Below are 21,274 nucleotides of genomic sequence, written 5' to 3' on the forward strand. Positions count from 1 at the left end.
AACCCGACGACGACACATCTTATGATGCACTTGCCAATGGAGAATGTGTGTACTTCACAGAGGGCAAGTCACTTGATCAAGTAGCAAAACCGACAACTACCACCCTCACCACATTTTTCTGTCGGTCCCAGATCGATGACTTTGCCCAAACTTTGTATGGAGAACTGCCAAAATATTACACATAGAACGCATCATGGAAACAAAGCATTGTGTGCAGGGCACCCTTGTCAAAACCTGGCAATTTATAAAGGTGTCAGATTCTTTGGGTAGAATTTACACTGGGCATGTAATACCCGGAGTGTTACTGCTTTCGGTTGCTGCTGACCTTTGTCTGAGACCCCATCAGTTTTCAGTCCTCAAAACAGTTGTTGAACAGGAAAATGCCACATTCCAGGAAGCATGTGATGCAATGGGATTTGTGGTAGATTATGGATACTGGCATGCTATGATGGAGGATGCTTTATTGTGCCACTCACTGGCCAAGTTGAGAGAGCTCTTCACGATCAAGCTGAGCACCTGTCAACTCTCGAATCCCTTGACATTTTGGAACAAACATAAAACTGCATTATTGGAAGTGATTGCACGTCAGCACCAATGCGTAGCATGAGCCAGCGAAGACTTACATTTGAATGAAGTGCTGAAACTTAATGAGGACAAAGTTTTCTCAATGGTGGGAAAATGGCTGTCTGATTTTAGTTTGCCAACACCACAATGAGTGGAAGAGTTGTCCACTGATTTGCTCAAGGAGCTCGGTTACAGCACTGCAGCCTTGGGAGCTCAAGTTGCCCAAGTGAGCCTCAGCTAATGTCAGAGCAAAGGCACATTTTTAACAAAATTTTGAGTTGTATAAGGAATGGAGAAAGGGGTCTTTATTTTGTGGCCGCATCTGGGGCTACTGGCGAGATATTGCTGTTAACTGCACTAGTGCAGGAATGTCGCACTAGCTGTTGTGTCCTCTGGTAGGACAGCCACGGCTTTGCTCAGTGGAGGAAGAACTGCCCACTCGACGAGCGAGGAAACACCCAGGTGCAATATTAGCATGAGCAGTGGTTGCACCACTCTGTTGCAGCAGTGCGAATTTATCGTGTGGGACAAGCAACCAAATGCTGTCTGGCCCAACACATTCACCAGTGGTAGGCCAAGATGGATCTTGGCCACTGTTCAGCACCCTTCCATGCCGTGGTGGAGATTGAGTGTGCCTATGGGACCAGGTACTGACAGCATGTTAACCAGCTTCATCACAGAAGACACGCTGACCCACCAAGTAATGTTCTATCTCCAATATGTGTTCCAGAGCCTCCTTCCCAAGCGCAGCCGGTGACCCGGCGCCATCCTGGGAGAAGGCCCATCCATGGATCCCAGAGCACCAAGTGCTCATGCCGATGGACATCAATCCACAGCTGGGCTCTTCCCACATGGGCTCGGAGGATATAGATGTCGTTGAGGACTCCCGAGACTTACCTCGTCCTAGACATTTCCGTCCTGGATGCAGGGAGAGGGAAATGTTGTGGTGTGCCCTCAGTAAAGTGCTAACAGCTGACTGCATCAAGCCACTACCAGCAGTCGACATTTGGACCATAACAAGACATCATCCAGTGGGACGCCAGAGGGCAATACTAGCGGCTGTAACTACCCAGCAATTGACACGAGTACAAGTGAACATCGCATGCCAGTTGGGCTATATTATGCATCCACCAACAAGGGAACCAGCCAAAAAGAAAGTTGTAGTCATCCACACGGCCAGGATTTAGGATCACGCTCTGGCTGCAACTGGTAGTTCATTTACGTACTTACGACATATTCATCTCCGAAGCTGCCACCGCTGCTGCTGTCATGTCCAATACTTGCCACCGGCTGCTTTTGAAGACATGTTTCTGGGGATGGGTTCTGCTCAGCATGAAACTTTCTGAGTTGGAGAAGTTTTCAGGGGGGACTAATGAACTTGGACAAATTTTCTTAACCCTTAACAGACTTTAACTCAGAACCAAGGCATGACATATTATGTGCCAGGATTGTGACTTTGCCTGTTATTTTGTTCTAAATGCTCTTGAGTTTCCTTCTAGAAACTGACTAAATTTGTTCTTTCTGACATGGACACTTCAAGAAGAAGTTAACCTTTTTCGAATATTCAAATGAATATAGTTTCCTCTTTTGATTCAAGCTGACAGTGCTTCCTGTTCTCAATTTTGGGAGACTTTTCAGTCGCTATCACAGAAACCGAAGAAGACGTATTACCATTTTTTGCCTGATTACCAGGTTACAAATCAAAATATGTTGCAATATTACGTAAATTAAGCCAGTTAACAAAGAACTTTGACTAGTAGCAGTATCTGAAAAACCTGTTCACAAAAATAAAATCTTGTTACTACAAATAACAATTACTGCTATAAAATACTGTAGCAAACTAATGTTGGTATTGACCAGAAACAGGATAATATCAAACAACTTTAACTAAAGTCTTACAGATCCCGCTCAAGAAATTGCATTTTGAAGACCGCAAGAAGCAAACACAGTAACTATAAACACTATTAAGAGAGTCTGGGAAATAACTACAAAGAATTAAAACCAGAGTGTTTTATAGAACTTTCAGGAAATAATTACAGTACTGGGAATGATATCCTGCATCATATAGACATGCTGGATGAAATATAGCTCTTGCACAGCAATCATCACAATAATCAGTGGAACATGACACATAGTACCCACTGCAATGGAATTTCATTATGAAGGGAGAATTCCTTGATTCTGCCCAGTTTTTGGCAAACTGAAGGGTGATATGGGAGAGTACCAATTCATGGTGAACAGAGGCAAAGTACTGTTGAGGACAAGGCATAATAAAATTGATGAGTGGATTAGGTGGTAATTAACTTGAAGAATGCAAGTCTTTTGCTAATAATACTTTCCAATTTCATTTTATTGAAACCCACATAATGAATATGATGCAGTTGTTTTTATCACAGTAAGTAACTAAGAATGTAACTTCCCCTCGGGATTTCTGATAAAACTACAGCTGTTTCCACAGCATCAAAGCTTCAAACCACACTGTTTTAAAATTATGTCCATATTTAACACCAATACAATTAAATATTAATAAAAATTAATTATATTCTCAAATTTGATTCCTTGTGTAATATTACTGTGAACAGTCAGGCAGCAGCAGCTGGCTGAAACACAAGCAGCAACAGGGAAGTAAGTGATTTTGTGACATTTTACAAGTTCCTATCCAGGGGCAAATTGTAAAATTTAATCTGTATGCTTTGGTAGTTTAGTTTCAGTGTGTTGGTTTAATATTTAATGGAGACAGTTCTCAAGTTCTTATTTGTGTCATAAAGTAAAATCAATTTTGTGAAATGTCACAAGTTCCTAATCAGGAGTGAATTATTTAGCCCCGCCTGAATGCTTTGGTAGTTCAGTCTTAGAATCTCTGTGTGTTTATCTGATTTATTAGACACAGTTCTTGTGTTTTCCTCTGTGTCTATTGTAGAGTTCCATAGCGTGTGTCAATTGTCCTTTGTTTGCCAGTGTAGTGTAGTTTTCCACAGTCTTTAGTACTGATAGGGACTCAGATTGCTGTTTGCGGATAGAATTCGAGTTGATGACATTTCGTTCTCAGCTTCAGGCTGTTATTCAGTTGCACAGCTTGAAGCTGCAGAGTATGGTCATCACTGGGTTGGTGGGCCAGCTGTGTGGGTCTAATGAATGCCCAGCATGTCTGAGTCCGCCAATCGATCCACACGGGTGGCCAGTCCAGTTGCTGTTCGCACTTAGGTTGACCCCCCCACCCATGGTCGAGTGGGAGGTCGCCTTGGGATATGGCAGGCGGTGAAAAACTTCGCAGGGGGCCGCATGTAAGACCTCCCAGTTATCCTGAGAAACAGGTTCCAGGTGCTGTCTGTGGCTGACGCTGTCCCTCAGCTGGGTGCAATTGCTTGTCCTGTTTCAGAGGAAGCCTCTCAGTCTGTACGATCCAGGCAATTACATAGAGTGGGATTATTGGTAACTGGGAGCTCCAATGTTAGTTGCGTAATGGAACACCTTATGGACATGGTAGCCAAGATGGGGAAGAAGGCCAATGTGCACTCTGTGGATGGAGTCATTCCAGATGTGGGACAGGTCCTTCCAAATGCCATAAAGAGCACAGGATGCAGCCAACTGCAGGTGGTGGCTCACGAAGGTACCAATGATGCATGTCACTTTGGATCGGAAGAGACTTGCTCTAGTTTCAAGTGGCTAACAGAAGTGATAAATGTGCCAGTCTTTCTTGCTAGATGAAAGCAGAGCTCACCATTTGCAGCATAGTCAACAGGACCGACTGCGGACCTCTGCTACAGAGCCGAGTTGGGGGGTCTGAATCAGAGGCTCATACTGTTCTGTGATCGTGTAGGCTGCAGATTCCTCAAATTGCGCTACAGGGTGGTTGGGTTTCGGGTTCCGGTGAACAGATTAGTAGTCCATTACACGCAAGGGGTGGCTACAAGGATAGCAGGGGCTGTGTGGTGTGAACTGGGCAGTTTCTTAGGTTAGAGAGTGTTGGGGAAACACAAAAACAACTTCAGTCTCAAAGGCTGCAAGACAAACACAGGAAGAACGTAGATCCAGGAACCATCGGTATAACAGTTGTAGCTGTGTTGGGAAAGTAGCAGAGCTCCAAACTCAAGCAGAAAACACTGATGCTCAAATCATCATAGGCACTGAAAGCTGGCTAAAGCCTGTGATAAGTTTAGCAGAAATTTTTATGAAGAACCTAATTGTGTTCAGAAAGGATTGGCTAAACACAGTTGGTGGTGGAGTGTTTGTTGTAGAAATAATTTATCTTGTAGCAAAACTGAAACAGATAGTTCCTGTGAGTTGGTATGGGCAGATGTCCTTCCTGGTATCCAGAATAAAATAATAACTGGATCCTTTTACCGGCCTCCCAACTTACACAATACAATTGCTGAAGAGTTCAAAGAAAACTAGAATTTAATTACAAACATATATCATCCTAATAAAAGTATCATTGGTGGTGACTAATTTACCCTCAATATGTTCGTGTAAATACATGTTTAAATCTGAAGGTACGCATAAAATCTGAAATTGCACTAAATGCAATCTCTGAAAACTATTTCAAGCAGTTAGTTCATGAGCTCATACAAATAGAAAACAGTTGTGAAAATACACTTGATATCTTAGTAACAAATAATCCTGAGCTAATGACAAGCATCAAAAGGAATACAGGGATTAGTGAACACAGCTTTGTCATAGTGAGACTGAATGTTGTAAATCACAAATCCTCTAAAAATAAATGAAAAGTATACCTATTCAAGAAAGCAGGTAAAAATTCACTTGATGCCTTGCTGAGAAAGAATCTCCACTCCTTCCAAATTAACGATGTAAGTGTAGACCAGATGTGGCTTGAATTCAAAGAAATAATATAAACAGCAATTGGGTCATTAATACCATATGAATTAAGAAACAATGAAGCTGATCCCCTTAGTACACAAAACGGGTCAGGAAACTGTTGCAGATGCAACAAAAAAGGCATGCCAAATTCAAATGAACGCAAAATTTCTAAGATCGGCAATCTTTTACAGGATCTCTAAATTTAACATACACTTCAATGCGAGAGGCTTATAATAGTTTCCACAACGAAATTTTGTCTCAAAACCTGACAAAAAATCCAAAGAGATTCTGGTAGTATGTAGTACTAGCAGCTAGACACAGTCACTGCCTTCTCTGTGCAACAGCAATGGAAAAACTACTGACAACAGTGCTGCCAAAGCAGAGTTACTAAACACAGTTGTCTGAGATTCCTTCACTAAAAAAGATGACGTAACTATTCTAGAATTCAAATCAAGAACAGCTGCCAACATGAGTAACTTAGAAGCAGATATCTTCAGAGTAGTGAGAACTTATATCACTTAATAAAAGCAAGTATTCCGGTCCAGACTGTACACCAATCAGGTTCCTTTCCGAGTATGCTGATGCAATAGTTCCATATTTAACAATCATGTACAACCACTCGCTAGATGAAAGATTTGTACCCACAGACTGGAAAGTTGCATGTCACACTAATATTCAAGAAAAGTAGTGGGAGTAATCTGCTCAATTCTGTTTTTTTGGTCATCAGTCTTCTGAGAGGTTTAATATGGCCCACTACAAATTCCTCTTCTGTGCCAACCTCGTCGTCTCAGAGTAGCATCTGCAACCTACATCCTCAATTATTTGCTGGATGTATTCCAATCTCTGTCTTCCTTTACAGTTTTTACCCTCTACAGCTCCCTCTAGAACCATTGAAGTCATTCCCTGATGTCTTAACAGGTGTCCTATCATCCTGTCTCTTTTCCTTATCAGTGTTTTGCACATATCCCTCTCCTCTGCACAAAACCTCCTCATTCCTTACCTGTCCACCTAATTTTCAATGTTCTGTAGCACCACATCTCAAATGCTTTGATTCTCTTCTGTTCTGGTTTTCCCACAGTCCATGTTTCACTACCATACAATGCTGTGCTCCAAATGTACACTCTCAGAAATTTCTTCCTCAAATTAAGGTCAATGTTTGATACTAGTAGACTTCTCTTGGCCAGGAATTCCCTTTACCCAATGCTACAGATGTCCCCCTTACTCCGTCCATCATTGGTTATTTAACTGCCTAGGCAGCAGAATTCCTTAACTTCATATACTTCATGACCATCAATCCTGATGTTAAGTTTCACACTGTTCTGATTTCTGTACGTCTCGTTACTTTTGCCTTTCTTCGATTTATCCTCAATCCATAATGTGCAGTCATTAAACAGTTAATTCCATTCAGTAGATCATGTAATTCGTTTTCACTTTCACTCAGGATAAAATGGTCATCAACAAATCGTATCATTGATATCCTTTCACCTTGAATTTTAATTCCACTGCTGAACTTTCTTTTATTTCCATCTGTAACAACTGCTACGGCTTCTGACATCAAATGTAACAGTTGTGTTACTAAATGTGACACTTCCGTCACTCAATGTAACTGGGTTTTCTCTTTTGATGCTGTCAATTGTCAGGATGAGCATTCTAAAGCATTCTGTCAGGGTGAAAATATTAAATAAATTAACTTTTCTCTCTTACAACATGTGGGCAGGGTGGGTTCTCCCTTGGCTCGGGTATGAGGTCGAATGAAACATCATTTTACATAGATAACTTTTATTGAAAGTTTCGTACAACTGTATCTTACTGGGACGTTCTGGTTCGGAGAGCGGCAGCCGTGTCGTTTGCGTAGCCTCCTGCTGCGACAGCGGCGGCGGCGGCGGCGGCGGCGGCGTCTGATTACGCGTAGCGGTGTGTATCTCGTGTCGCCGTCTCGCCCAGCTGACTGGAGACGCGCAGCGCGAGGTGGCCCGTTTAATTATTGCGAGCGACGTCATGCATCGGATGGTGATACCTTGAATGTGTGCGTCGACCAGCGGAGCGGCGCGGCGGTGGAAGGCCAGTGTCCCGAACTCGAACCACGGACTCCCGCTTGCCAGTCTTCGGCTGTCAGGTCTTCATCCCAGCTCACAGGTAACTACTGATGTGAGGCCGTCTCCTTCCCGTCCTCACGAGTCACCCGGGTATGTAAAAACCAGACTTCCAATACCTTTTAACTTCTGTCTTCTGGCGCCGCGGCTGCTGCTTGCTATTCCATTACAGCGGCGGACTTGGTGCGACTGTGCATGATGTAGTCTCTTCTTGCATGACGGTCTTCAGCACCGAAACTGACTGAAAACTACTGCTACTCTTCTTTTCTTCCTTCGTCTCTCGTCTTCGTCTCCGTCTGTCTTCATCTGTCTTCATCTGTCTTCAACTGTCGTCCTCTGTCTTCATCCGTCTTCCTCTGTCTTCAACTGTCTTCAACTGTCTTCCTCTGTCTTCCTCTGTCTTCAACTGTCTTCCTCTCTCGGGCCCACCGCGTCTCGCGTATTTATTCACTTCAGTTCACTGGAGGTGAACGACTTCACGGCCATTGCCTCTTCTGTCACGTTGAAAAGCTTCTCGAAGAATCTTCTTGACCTCGGTCATTGGCTCTTGGAATGTAGGCGAGGGCCTTTGCTCATGCGACAACTTAGAAACACGTGAGCCGGTCGGGCGATGCCCTGACGGCTGAATCGACAGCGCCCGCTTATGTGGAACTCGCTGACTCCACGGTCATTGTTTCTTCTGTTCTGCCCGCTGAATGCCAGTATGTAACTCTCTAAACTAAACCAAGTTTTCCATTTATATTCTACTTTCTTAGTTCACTTTGATTTCACTAATTTATTTACTTAAGTAACACTCAACACGTGAGCCGGTCGGGCGATGCCCTGACGGCTGAATCGACAGCGCCCGCTTATGTGGAACTCGCTGACTCCACGGTCATTGTTTCTTCTGTTCTGCCCGCTGAATGCCAGTATGTAACTCTCTAAACTAAACCAAGTTTTCCATTTATATTCTACTTTCTTAGTTCACTTTGATTTCACTAATTTATTTACTTAAGTAACACTCAACACACGTGTTTCTAAGTTGTCGCATGAGCAAAGGCCCTCGCCTACATTCCAAGAGCCAATGACCGAGGTCAAGAAGATTCTTCGAGAAGCTTTTCAACGTGACAGAAGAGGCAATGGCCGTGAAGTCGTTCACCTCCAGTGAACTGAAGTGAATAAATACGCGAGACGCGGTGGGCCCGAGAGAGGAAGACAGTTGAAGACAGAGGAAGACAGAGGAAGACAGTTGAAGACAGTTGAAGACAGAGGAAGACGGATGAAGACAGAGGACGACAGTTGAAGACAGATGAAGACAGATGAAGACAGATGAAGACAGATGAAGACAGATGAAGACAGACGGAGACGAAGACGAGAGACGAAGGAAGAAAAGAAGAGTAGCAGTAGTTTTCAGTCAGTTTCGGTGCTGAAGACCGTCATGCAAGAAGAGACTACATCATGCACAGTCGCACCAAGTCCGCCGCTGTAATGGAATAGCAAGCAGCAGCCGCGGCGCCAGAAGACAGAAGTTAAAAGGTATTGGAAGTCTGGTTTTTACATACCCGGGTGACTCGTGAGGACGGGAAGGAGACGGCCTCACCTCAGTAGTTACCTGTGAGCTGGGATGAAGACCTGACAGCCGAAGACTGGCAAGCGGGAGTCCGTGGTTCGAGTTTGGGACACTGGCCTTCCCCCGCCGCGCCGCTCCGCTGGTCGACGCACAACACACGCGGCCGCTTAGAGAAGAGAAACACGGGGACGCCACATTCAAGGTATCACCATCCGATGCACGACGTCGCTCGCAATAATTAAACGGGCCACCTCGCGCTGCGCGTCTCCGGTCAGCTGGGCGAGACGGCGACACGAGATACACACCGCTACGCGTAATCAGAAGCCGCCGCCGCCGCCGCCGCCGCTGCCGCAGCAGAACGCTACGCAAACGACACGGCTGCCGCTCTCCGAACCAGAACGTCCCAGTAAGATACAGTTGTACGAAACTTTCAATAAAAGTTATCTTATGTAAAAATGATGTTTCATTCGACCTCATACCCGAGCCAAGGGAGAACCCACCCTGCCCACATGTTGTAAGAGAGAAAAGTTAATTTATTTAATATTTTCACCCTGACAGAATGCTTTAGAATGCTCATCCTGACAATTGACAGCATCAAAAGAGAAAACCCAGTAACATTTAGTGACAGAAGTGTCACATTTAGTAACACAATTGTTACATTTAATGTCATAAGCCGTTTAAGTCGTTACAATTGGTGTCAGAGAAAAAACCCTTGGCTCAATATGAGGTGTGAATGACAGTCACTAAAGGTCCACAGTTAGTTTTTTTTAATGTGTGAAGGGATAGAGGTTTGCATAGCAGTCGTAATATTTTCTTTATTTAGAAGTGTATTTTCTCTCATGATTTTAAGAGTTTGTCGAAAATATTTAAACATCTTTTGAATTCAGTGTGGTAATATTGTGTAACTAATAGTTTGTAAAATGATGACACGAAATCGTACAAAGTCAGAGTCAGCACCACAAGCGGTTTCTACTGATGAAGCTATTCAGATCTTAGTTAATCAGATAGAACAGCTTAAAAGTGATAATAATGCATTATTTAAACAGTTGAGTGAGGTTAGCCAAACCAGTTCAATCCCTCCCACCCTAGATTCCTCAGCAGCAGCCTTAGTAACTCCTTTTTCAGGTAAACCTGGCGAGGACATAACAGCCTTTTTTGATGATTTAGTAGCAGCTGCAAAGTTAGGATCATGGTCAGATGAACAGCTCTTACAAATGACAAAGTTAAGATTGACAGGAGAGGCTAAAGCACACGTCTTATACCATGAAGAATTACGGAATGCTCCAACATTTGAGGAATTGAAGAAAGGATTACTTAAACGTTTTCAAAAACAGAACAGCTGTAGATTTTATAGGGAACAGTTAAACACTATCACTCAGAAGCAAAACGAGTCGTTAGAAAGCTTTGTAGATAGGATTAGAAAAGTTAATATTAACACCTATCAGTTGACAACTAGTGATGAAGCAAATAAAGTTATTTTACAAGAGGCAGAAGATAGAGCTCTGGATACATTTTTACGTGGGTTACCTCCTGAAACGTCCCGTCGTGTCAGGGCAGAGTTTCCTAAAAATTTAGCAGAAGCTGTATCTGTGGCGACAGCTTTTGAAGAAATTGACATTGCCACCAGACACAAGGAGAAGCGAAATATATTTTCAGCAGGAGTACGATGTTTTAGGTGCGATCGACAGGGACATATAGCAAAAATCTGCAGACAACCTCAATGCACTAATTGTCAAAGAATAGGTCACACATTCAAGGAATGCAGGTCTAAGAAAGTTTTTGGAAATAGAAATCAGTTAAACTGAAACGGGAATGTCGGACCCGCCGCCAGGCGTTCCCAATAAAATTTCATGCCATTAAGGCGAATGTGAAGGCGGAATGCTGGTTATCTGCTACCATACAGGATAAAGAGGCAAGGATACTGGTGGATACAGGCGCAAACGTATCAATAGTAAGTAATGAATGTATTGGAGAAAAGAAATATGACCCTCCAAGGTATAGATTGAGTGGAGTAGGAGGAGGTACAGTTAAGTCATTAGGATGTACATCATTGATTTTCTATATTCACGGTGTACAATTTCAGGAAGATGTAGAAGTGGTAACAAAGGTAACTGACGGGTACGACGCGATCCTAGGGTTGGATTTCCTGAATAAACATCACGCTAAAATCGACCTCAGACAGCAAACTGTAGAACTTAGTGGAATAGTGTTTCAGCTAGGTGACACCGCTGCAAAGGGCCCTCTGCCGCAAGATTTCCCTAACCGGAAGGCGAAATCAACTATACTGCGTGCAACGTCCTTGAAGGTTGATTCGCGGGATCAGATACCATCTGGCTCAGGAAAACTTCTCTGGATGACCGTTGACCACGAAGTACCTACAGATACAGTGTGTCTAATAGAGCCTTTAGAGGAAAATGAGGAATTAGATGTATCACATTGTTTTGTACGTAGGAGTGTTGTACGGGTTCAAGACGTTGAGGGAGAAAGAAAAGTACCGGTACATATTGACAATTTCGGAGTGGAGGACAAAGAGTTGCATAAGGGAATATTAGTAGCCACAGTCAGTACTTTTGAAGAAGAAGATTTCATTTGGTCAGATATTAATGATGGTCAGAAACCAGACGCCTATAAAACCGCATTACGCCAGAAGATTGAGCATTTGAAAGGAAAGGATAGAGACACGATAGAAGCAGTTTTACTTGAGTTCCAAGATTTATTTAATGCAGAAGGTCCATTGCCAGCAACAGACATCACACAGCATAGGATCCCAACAGGAAATAGCCCCCCAGTTTATAGGAAGCCTTATAGAGTTGCGCATCACTTACAGCCAGTACTGGATGAATTTTTGGAACAGCATCTAAAAGATGGAATTATAGAATATTCTGATTCGCCTTATAATTCTAATATTGTAATTATTCCAAAGAAGTCTCCCGACGGTACGAAACGATATAGATTTTGTTGTGACTACAGACACCTTAACAAACAAACTATCTCAGATGTTTATCCTCTTCCAAACATTACAGATATCATTGACAGTTTGGGTAACAGTAAATACTTTTCAACAATCGATCTACGTAGTGGATATCATCAATTGGAAGTTGCTCCTGAAGATAGGCATAAAACAGCATTTTCTACCCCTGGAGGCCACTGGCAATTTAAAAGAATGCCTTTCGGTTTGAAAAATGCACCAGCAACTTTTCAAAGACTACTCGATGGAGTATTGCGAGGACTCAAAACTCAGCAATGTTGTGTATATCTAGACGATATTATTGTATTCTCCAGAGACATTAATGAACATGCTGTGCGTCTGCGTAATGTTTTTCAGAGACTTAGAAAAGCTAAATTAACATTAAATATGGAAAAATGTAGTTTTGCATTGACAGAGGTTACATACCTAGGGCATGTCATTAGTGAAAAAGGAATTAAAACAGATCCTCGATTAATTTCGGCAGTTAAGGACTTCCCAACACCACAACGCGTTAAGGAAGTACAAAGTTTAATTGGTCTCGCATCGTATTACCGAAAATATGTTCAAAATTTTGCTGAAATTGCCCGACCCTTAACCCAATTATTGAAAAAGGGTGCAAAATTTCATTGGTCTGAAGATTGTGAATCAGCATTTCAAACCCTTAAAGATAAGTTAACACACAGTCCTGTATTAGCCTACCCAGATTATAATAAAGAATTTATTTTGTCCTGTGACGCAAGTGGTCATTCAGTAGGAGTTGTTTTGAGTCAGAATATTAATGGCGCGGAACACCCCATAGCCTATGCTTCGAGACAACTAACAACGGCAGAAAGAAATTATTCCACAACGGAGAAAGAATTGTTAAGTGTTATTTATGGTATCAAATACTTTAAATGCTACTTGTATGGTAGGAAATTCAAGGTTATTACAGACCACGCAGCTTTAAAATGGTTGCTTGGATTAAAGGATCCATCTAGTCGTCTCACGCGTTGGGCCCTATGTCTTTCCGAAATGGATTTCGAAGTTATCCATAAACCAGGCAAAAAACACACAAATGCAGATTGCCTAAGTCGGAAAATAGCACTTTTGGAAGCAACAGGCCGAGATACTAAGGACTGGAGAAAGGCACAAGATGAGGATACAGAATGTAAAAAATACGCAACTCAAAAACAATTTTGCTTTGAAGATGGTGTATTATGCCGTAAAACAAAACTTGGACCGCGAATTGTTGTTCCCCAACACCTTAGACAAGAAATAATGGCAGAGGCCCACGATCATATCCTTGCAGGACACGGAGGACAGCGGACAACCGAAAGACGAGTAGCAGAACGATTTTGGTGGCAAACCAGAAAGCAGGATGTTGCGCAGTACGTTCGTAATTGCATTGCGTGCGCACAACGAGCTGAACTTTCTCGTTCAAAAATACCCTTACAGAGGCTCCCCGAGGCTTCATGTCCATTTCAAATCTGCGGAATAGATCTCTACGGGCCATTTCATAAAACACCTGCTGGTAATAAGTATGTTCTTACAATTATCGATCACTTTTCACGCTATCTAGCTATGGTGAGTCTCCCAGATCAGCAAGCAAATACAGTTGCCCAAGCTTTAGTTAACAACTGGATACTTAAATTTGGCGTACCTGAAGCTATTATCACAGATCAGGGATCTAATTTTATGTCTGAACTAATGAAACAGCTCTGCCACTTATTAAAAATACGCAAATTACGCACAACTCCGTTACACCCTCAGTGCAACGGGCGCACAGAAAGAGTTCATCGGACAATTGGCAAGATGCTTAGTTATTATATTAACGAGCAACATTCTAATTGGGATACGTATTTACCAATAATTGTGTCGGTATACAACGCCAAAACGCATGAAGCAACTGGCATGTCACCTTATGAAGTGGTCTATGGGAAAAAAATGCCGTCCCCTTTTGATGTAATCAGGCAGAAAAACGGAAAAGTCGGAGAAACAGTAAGAAATTTCAGTCGAATGATGAAGGATGTATGGAAAAAGGTTCAAAAATCTAATACAAAGGCTTTGGAACGACAGGAAAGATTAGGTAATACCCAAGCTAAATATCCAAATTACAAAATCGGTCAGTGGGTTATGGTTTCAACTCCTTACATAGCGAAAGGAAAAACGAAGAAATTTGTAACAAACTACAGAGGTCCTTACCAAATTATTGAGATCACGTCACCAGTCAACGTTAAATTGCAACTGCCCACCCGAACTACCATTGTCCATGCAAGTCGTTTAAAACCTTTTAAGGGCGCTCCAGATGTAATTCCTTCAACAATAGTGTCTGCTTTTCCGAAGGGTGGAGGAAGTTCCCGTAAAGGAAAAAGAGTGGCCACGCCAGCACAACATACAGACATGGCACCATACAATCTTCGTTCAAGGGTGCGAATGTCCTAGTTGAATATTAGTAGACTGTGGACAGTATACAAATGTAAATAATAAATTATAATGGTTTATTTTTTAAGAAAGAAAAGTTGAATGTAGAAACATGTAGATCTTGTAGTTAACAATTTATTCCTTCTGTTCTTTGTTTTTGTTTTTACTAGGTTGGTAGGTTCATAACCATGTTGTTTGCTTTTTTCAGAAAACGCCATGCAATCATTTCCTACACAAAACCTGTTCTAACTCAATCACTCCGTTGACAGTTTCCTTCTGAAGTCATAAACTCACAGCAAAGCAAAATTGATACTAATATTATGATGCAACATGTCTTACAATTAAAAGGTGAATACAAAACTAAAATTATAATGCTAGAAACGAGTATATCTGGAACCTTTGTGTTGGTGTTTCTGCTTTGTACAGTTTCCTTTTATTTAAGACGAAAAAAGTAAGCCAAATAATAATATACCACTTCATCAAATCCCTGTTAATTGGATACCACACTCTTAACTGGTGTACTTCAGCAGTTACTTTTGAGCATTAGTGTATTAATTTTGTTTATTGTACTTCATTCTTTATTAAACAGTCTCTTGTTAAAATTCACAATACTGTAGAATAGATATTCCTGCATTAGTATAGGGTAGATTAAACAGCTGTTGCTATGTAATTTTCTAAGTGCAAAATCTATTTTTTGTTTATTCATTGTCATCAAGATTTGTTACACTTATTACAACCATTTATGTAAGAACTATGTGATTCATGACCGTACAGTGCTTTTGTAAAGTGATAAGGTATTTTCCACATACTTAATGTGAAGCGTGTGTAATCTTCTAACTCGAGAGTTTTCAGTGCTTGTGCTTTTCCCGTGTGAAGAGTGGAGGAATGTTGAGTGGTAAATTCGAGGGCGAATTTCTCCGAAGGGTGGAGGAATGTTGAGTGTTACTTAAGTAAATAAATTAGTGAAATCAAAGTGAACTAAGAAAGTAGAATATAAATGGAAAACTTGGTTTAGTTTAGAGAGTTACATACTGGCATTCAGCGGGCAGAACAGAAGAAACAATGACCGTGGAGTCAGCAAGTTCCACATAAGCGGGCGCTGTCGATTCAGCCGTCAGGGCATCGCCCGACCGGCTCACGTGTTTCTAAGTTGTCGCATGAGCAAAGGCCCTCGCCTACATTCCAAGAGCCAATGACCGAGGTCAAGAAGATTCTTCGAGAAGCTTTTCAACGTGACAGAAGAGGCAATGGCCGTGAAGTCGTTCACCTCCAGTGAACTGAAGTGAATAAATACGCGAGACGCGGTGGGCCCGAGAGAGGAAGACAGTTGAAGACAGAGGAAGACAGTTGAAGACAGTTGAAGACAGAGGAAGACGGATGAAGACAGAGGACGACAGTTGAAGACAGATGAAGACAGATGAAGACAGATGAAGACAGACGGAGACGAAGACGAGAGACGAAGGAAGAAAAGAAGAGTAGCAGTAGTTTTCAGTCAGTTTCGGTGCTGAAGACCGTCATGCAAGAAGAGACTACATCATGCACAGTCGCACCAAGTCCGCCGCTGTAATGGAATAGCAAGCAGCAGCCGCGGTGCCAGAAGACAGAAGTTAAAAGGTATTGGAAGTCTGGTTTTTACATACCCGGGTGACTCGTGAGGACGGGAAGGAGACGGCCTCACCTCAGTAGTTACCTGTGAGCTGGGATGAAGACCTGACAGCCGAAGACTGGCAAGCGGGAGTCCGTGGTTCGAGTTCGGGACACTGGCCTTCCCCCGCCGCGCCGCTCCGCTGGTCGACGCACAACACACGCGGCCGCTTAGAGAAGAGAAACACGGGGACGCCACATTCAAGGTATCACCATCCGATGCACGACGTCGCTCGCAATAATTAAACGGGCCACCTCGCGCTGCGCGTCTCCGGTCAGCTGGGCGAGACGGCGACACGAGATACACACCGCTACGCGTAATCAGAAGCCGCCGCCGCCGCCGCCGCCGCTGCCGCAGCAGAACGCTACGCAAACGACACGGCTGCCGCTCTCCGAACCAGAACGTCCCAGTAAGATACAGTTGTACGAAACTTTCAATAAAAGTTATCTTATGTAAAAATGATGTTTCATTCGACCTCATACCCGAGCCAAGGGAGAACCCACCCTGCCCACATGTTGTAAGAGAGAAAAGTTAATTTATTTAATATTTTCACCCTGACAGAATGCTTTAGAATGCTCATCCTGACAATTGACAGCATCAAAAGAGAAAACCCAGTAACATTTAGTGACAGAAGTGTCACATTTAGTAACACAATTGTTACATTTAATGTCATAAGCCGTTTAAGTCGTTACACATCATTGCTTCTTGGATGTACAGATTGAACAGTAGTGACGAAAGACTATATGCCTGACTTATACCCTTTTTAATTGGAGCACTTCTTATTATTCCCTCTTGGCTATTGTAAATATTGTATATTACACGTCTCTCCCTATAGCATACCCCTATTTTTGTCAGAATTTCGAACATCTTGCACCTTTATACATTGTAGTACACTTTTTTTGGGTTGACAAATCCCATGAACCTGTCTTTCTTTTTCTTCAGTGTTGCATCCTTATCAACCACATCAGAATTTGCTCTCTGCTGCCTTTACCTTTCCTAAAGCCAAACTGATCGTCACCTAATACATCCTCAATTTTCTGTTCCATTCTTCGGTATAATATTCTTGCCAGCAACTTGGATGCATGAGCTATTAAGATGATTGTATGATAATTCTCACACTTGTCAGTTCTTGCAGTCTTTGGAATTGTGTGGATTATATTTTTCTGAAAGTCAGATGGTACGTTGCTAGACTCATACATTCTATAGACCAACGTGCACAGTCATTTTGTTGCCACTTCCCCCAATGATTTTAGAAATTCTGATGGAATGTTATTTATCCCTTCCGCCTTATTCGATCTTAAATCCTCCAAAGCTCCCTTAAATTCTGATTCTAATACTGGGTTCCTGTCTCTTCTAAATCACTTCCTGTTTCTTCTTCTATCAGATCAGACGAATCTTCCTCCTCACAGAGGCCTTCAATGTAATTTTTCCACTTGTCTGCTCACTGTTCTGCATTTAAGTGGGATTCCTGTTGCATTTTTAATGTTACCATCCTTGCTCTTAGTTTCACCGAGGGTTGTTTTGACTTTCCTATATACCGAATCAGTCCTTCCAACCATCATTTCTTTTTCGATTTCTTCACATTTTTCATGCAACCATTTCGTCTTAGTACTTCCTATTTATTTGATTTTGCAGCGACTTGCATTTCTGAATTCCTGAATTTCTCTGAACATTTTTGTACTTCCTTCTTTCATCGATCGACTGAAGTATTTCTTCTACTACCCATGGTTTCTTCACAGTTACATTCTTAGTACCTACGTTTTTCTTTCCAAAATCTGTGATAGCTCTTTCTAGAGATGTCCATTCCTCTTCCACTGTACCGCTTACTGAGCTATTCCTTATGGCTGTATCTATAGCCTTAGAGCACTTAAAATGTATCTCATCATTCCTTAGTATTTCCGTATACCCCTTCTTTGCGTATTGATTCTTCCTGACTAATCTCTGAAACTTCAGCCTACTCTTCAGCACTACTACATTTTGATCTGAGCCTATATCTGCTCCTGGGTATGCCTACAATCCATAACTGATTTCAGAATCTCTGTCTGACCATGATGTAATCTAATGAAATCTTCCCTTGTCACCGAACTTTTTCCTTTGTAAGTGTACCTTCTCCTCTTGTGATTCTTGAACAGAGTATTCACTATTAGTAGCCGAAATTTATTATAGAACTCAATTAGCCTTTCTTCTCTCTCATTTCTTGTCCCAAGCCCAAATTCTCCTTTAACCTTATCTTCTAATCCTTTCTCTAGAACTGCATTCCAGTCCCCCCTGACTATTAGATTTTCATCTACTTTTACATACTGTATCGCCCTTTCAATATCCTCATAAACTTTCTCTATCTCTCCATCTTCAGCTTGTGACATCAGCATGTATACCTACACCATTGTTGTCGGTGTTTGTTTGATGTCGGATTCCGATAAGAACAACCCTATCACTGAACTGCTCACAGTAACACACTCTCTGCCCTACCTTCCTATTCATAACAAATCCTACTCCCGCTATACCATTTTCTGCTGCTGTTGATATTACCCTATGCTCGTCAACCAGAAATCTTTGTCTTCTTTCCATTTCACTTCACTGACCCCTACTATATCTAGACTGAGCCTTTGCATTCCCCTTTTCAGATTTTCTAGCATCCCTTCCACATTCAAGCTTCCAACATTCCACACCCCGACTTGTAGAACGTAATCGTTTCATTTGTTATTCAATCTTTTTCTCGTGGTCACCTTCTCCTTGGCAGCCCCCTCCCAGAGATCCGAATGAGGTCTCTTTCGGAATATTTTGCAAATAGAGAGATGATGATATTCTTTCAATTACAGGCCCCGTGTCCTGTGAATAAATGTTGTGTGTCTTTAATACAGTGGTTTCCATTGCCTTCTGCATCCACATGCTGTTGATCATTATTAAGTCTTCCTCCTTTAGGGACAGTTTCCCATCCCAAGGACAAGAGAGTGCCCTCAATCTCTGTCCACTCCTCCATCCTCTTTGACGAGGCTGTTGGCAGAAGGAGGGTGACTTCTTATGCTGGCATAAGATGTCACCCTTCAGCCAGAAGTCTTCAGCTGCCAATGCTGATTATTAATCAAAATTTAAGCGGTGGCGAGTTTCAAACCGGAGGCCAAGGACGTTGTGATTACTTACCGAAGACGCTACCCCTAGAGCATGGGTTATTGCCTATTACAGGCCCACAGCATTAACATCGATATGCAACAGGACTTTGGAACATGTACTGTGTTCAAACATTATGAAGGGAATGGCCTATTGACACACAGTCAACACAGATTTCGAAAACATCATTCTTGTGAAACACAACTAGCTCTTTACTCAGACGAAATGTTGAGTGCTACTGACAAGGGATTTCAAATTGATTCCATATCTCTAGATTTCCAGAAGGCTTTTGACACTACCACACAAGTGGCTTGTAGCGTAATTGCATGTTTATGGAAAATCATCTTATTTACGTGACTCGATTTGTGATTTCTTGTCAAAGAAGTCACAGTTCATAGTAACTGACAGAACGACATTGAGTGAAACAGAAGTGGTTTCTGGCATTCTCCAAGGTAGTGTTATAAGCCCTCCGGTGTTACTTATCTATATAAATGATTCAGGAGACAATTTGAGCAGCCGCTTAGGTTGTTTGCAGATGATGATGTTGTTTATTGTCTAGTAAACTCATCAGATGATCAAAACAAATTGCAAAACAATTTAGATAAAGGTATGGTATGAAAATTGGCAGTTGACCCTAAATAATGAAAAGTGTGAGGTCATTCGCATGTATGCGAAAAGAAATCCATTAAATTTCAGTTACACGATAAAGCAGTCAAATCTGAAAGCCACAAATTCCAACTAAATACATAGGAATTACAATTACAAACAACTAAAATTGAAAGGAATGCCTAGAAAATATTTTGGAGAAAGTGAACCAAAAACTGCATTTTATTGGCAAAACACTTAGAAGATGCAACAGATCCACTAAAGAGACTGCCTACATTATGCTTGTCCGTTCTCTTTCAGTGTACTGCTGTGCGGTCTGGTATCCTTTCCAGATAGTATTAATGGAGTACATTGAGAAAGTTCAAAGAAGAGCAGCACATTTTGTATTATCACGAAATAGGAGAGTGTCAAAGACCATTAAACCAATGGTATTTTTCAATGTGGCAGAACCTCCTCACAAAATTTCGATCATCAACTTTCTCCCCCAAATTCGAAAATATTTTGTTGACACTGACCTACATAATTATGGAGAAATTATCATCATAATAAAATAAGGGAAATTAGATCTTGCTAAGAAAGACACAGGTGCTAATTTTCTCTGTGCTGTTCAAGATTGAAATAATAGAGAATTATTGAGAAGGTTGCTCGATCACCCTCTGCAAGCACTTAAATGTGATTTGCAGAGTATCCATGTAGATGTAGATGTGGCTGTAGAACTGTCACAACTCATTTATTCGGACATTATTCCAGTAACATTTACAGTTCAAAATTGTAAAAAATACCGTCTTCATAATATTGTTTTTATTATTGGAAAAAATTTAGAGAAGAGTAGAGAAATTCTGTATGAGCAATTGTAGAAACCTTTTTTTTTCCTCTCTCTCTCTCTCTCTCTCTCTCTCTCTCTTTTTTTTTATCTCCACTTATTCGATTGACAATGTTGCAGAATGTTCAACAACATTTTTACGCAGTCATTGATTTTTCCTGATATACACATTGATTTGCTTACAGTAATTTAAGCACACTTGGTGGATTGTCTTCTATTAAACAATGCAATAAAAAGCACAGCAAAAATTAAAGCTACTTTTTCATTTAATTTTCAGAAACAACAAATACCACGCACTTCCAAAAAGATTCAGTTCATTATGAATTTCAAGGTCACATACATGAGCAAGATGGGAACAAGTAATTCACTGTATTATCAATTATTCAGAATTTTTACCAATTGCAGTTAACTATTTCTTAAATTTGCTTTACAAGTCAAAACAGAAAAAAACAGAAGAAGAGAAAACAATAATATTGTTGTGAGAAAAAATAAAGTCATATATTCCAATTTACTCGATTACTCTATCTGTTACACAAAATTTATTTCCCTCGTGTGAATATTAAATGCAAAAACAGGAAACTGTAGTAACAGCATGGTTCTACCTGTAAATAAATTGTTTCAGTGATGATAAGATGAAACCATGTAGCGAGAATTCGACTGCTTTAGTATAATTAACCACTATGTTTCAACAATATTATAG

General features: G+C 41.5%; 1 protein-coding gene across 1 annotated transcript in view; it reads right to left on the reverse strand.

Annotated features, from left to right (window-relative positions):
* The window catches only part of LOC124545080 (translocation protein SEC63 homolog), a 182,839-nt gene that overhangs the window by 108,328 nt on the left and 53,237 nt on the right, over nt 1-21,274 (reverse strand). The gene's annotated exons all lie outside the window — the stretch shown is intronic.

Source organism: Schistocerca americana, chromosome 8 (genome assembly GCF_021461395.2).
Source record: "Schistocerca americana isolate TAMUIC-IGC-003095 chromosome 8, iqSchAmer2.1, whole genome shotgun sequence".
Lineage (NCBI taxonomy): Eukaryota > Metazoa > Arthropoda > Insecta > Orthoptera > Acrididae > Schistocerca > Schistocerca americana.